A 1,917-nucleotide genomic window follows, 5' to 3' on the forward strand; every position below is an offset into this window, starting at 1 on the left:
GATGATGTCAGAGGATTGTGGACCGGGAAGGATGCGCGTTATCGACGTCTGCACGTGCGCCCGCAACGGCGGCAGGTATTCCGCAATTAAGTATCTCTATCTCTCTCTTTCTCCCTCTTTCACTCTTTCTCTCTTTCTCTCACACACCTATACATATATATATACTATAGTACTTACTTACATGCACGACGTTCTCGAGATAGCACGTGCATCGTAATACACACAACTTGCTACGAAACATCTTTCTAAACGCCACTGTGAGAGAAAACATATTTTAAAAAATAAATATTTATAGATGTGATTAAGAAAAAGAATGATTACAAAATAAAAACGAAGTAGAAACAAAAATTATAAGATACGTTAAAATATTTCATTAGAATGAACCTTTAAATATGTTCGCGAATTTGTTTTCACTCGAGTATTTAAAGTAATTTTTAATTGATTTACAAATCGAGAAAAAAGAAAATATTGCACTGAGATGAAAGAACATAACAAGCCCCCACGTACTTTTGATTTACTCCTATTAAAAGAGTGGGGGGTTGGGGGAATGGGGAAAAGAGGGTGCAAGAAAAGGAAACGAACGAAGAATGAAAGGGGGGAAAACAAGAAAGGAAAGAGAAGGAAAAAAAAAATCAAAATGAAAAGAAACATACCTATGGTTTGAATCTTGATCACGATGTTAAAAACAAGATTATTATTGCGTCGTTCCTCCTCCTTTGGCGGAACGGTTTCTACACGTGGTCGAGATAAATGATAACCGCTTTAAATACCAGTTTAGCGCGTGTCCCGATCACCATCCTTCTCTTTCTAGCACATTCCTTGTCTCTTTTACGCCTTCCGAAGATTCTTACGTGTCGTTATATTACTTCGTTATACTCTATAGAAAGAAAGGAAGAGAGAGAGAGAGAGAGAGATTGTGTAAGGAAGAGGAGGGGGAGGAGGAGGAGGAGGCAGGTGCAAACGATTAATAATAATCGATCGAGTCTACACGGATCGGTGGTTTAAAGATATTCACGATTTTGAAAAACTCCCGCGCAAAAGATAAATGTATATATATTTATAATAGTGAGAATGAGTGAGTGAGTGAGAGAGAGAGATGGGATGGGGGGTTAGGAGAAATAAATAAAAAATAAAAAAAGAAAGGAGAAAGATAGGTACGTAATTTCTTGAAATGACTTGCATCTAAGTTTTTCATGCTCCTCCTCATCATTCTCATCCTCGAGTTCTCTCAGCTTCATCCATCCTCTTCTCTCAGTTAGTGTTCATCTCTTAACCTCTCCTTCTGCTCTGCTTTTGAACGAAGAAGAGGGGCGTGTAGATCGACTTCAGAACAGGATGTAGATATTCTTAATCGCGTTAACGGTTCGTTCGGGATCCCTTTATGGTCATTAGTCCGGTTTTATACTTACTAATATTATCCTCTCGATGACTCTTTATGCATTTTCCGTTCATCTTTAAATAAGAAAGAGAAAGAAAGATAGAAACGTATTTACTTACTTATGTGTTATTTTTTATTTTTTTTATTATTATTTATATATATATATATAATTCTTTAATTATATTTTTTATTTAATGTTTGGTATACGTTTTTTATTATCTTCGGATTAATGTTTTTATTACGAATTATAGAATTGATTGTGTATTTTTTGTTAATGAACATTTTGCATAACAATTTGAGAAAATTTGTCAGGAAAGAAAAATTACGAGATATATAAATAATTATTCTTGAGAGATAAATTTGTATTTTTTCCACTAAGATCAAAAATGACGTTTATGAAGAAGAAACGAAAATTATGACGATGGGGATTAATTTCATTTCATTTAAATATCATCGCGTCTTGTGGATTATGTTTGCCGGACATGTTTGAAATATATGTATCATATATATATATATATGAAAAATTGAAATATTCTGAT

At 34.0% G+C, this 1,917-nt stretch overlaps 1 long non-coding RNA gene across 1 annotated transcript in view; it reads right to left on the bottom strand.

Annotated features, from left to right (window-relative positions):
* Positions 1-1,180: 1,180 nt before the first annotated feature.
* Positions 1,181-1,917, bottom strand: part of LOC106787565 — a 16,102-nt gene continuing 15,365 nt past the window's right edge. Inside the window, exon 3 of the long non-coding RNA XR_001381801.1 lies at positions 1,181-1,452. This is a non-coding gene — a long non-coding RNA (uncharacterized LOC106787565). The remainder of the gene's footprint in view (positions 1,453-1,917) is intronic.

Source organism: Polistes canadensis, unplaced genomic scaffold (genome assembly GCF_001313835.1).
Source record: "Polistes canadensis isolate GaletaPanama2010 unplaced genomic scaffold, ASM131383v1 scaffold_105, whole genome shotgun sequence".
Lineage (NCBI taxonomy): Eukaryota > Metazoa > Arthropoda > Insecta > Hymenoptera > Vespidae > Polistes > Polistes canadensis.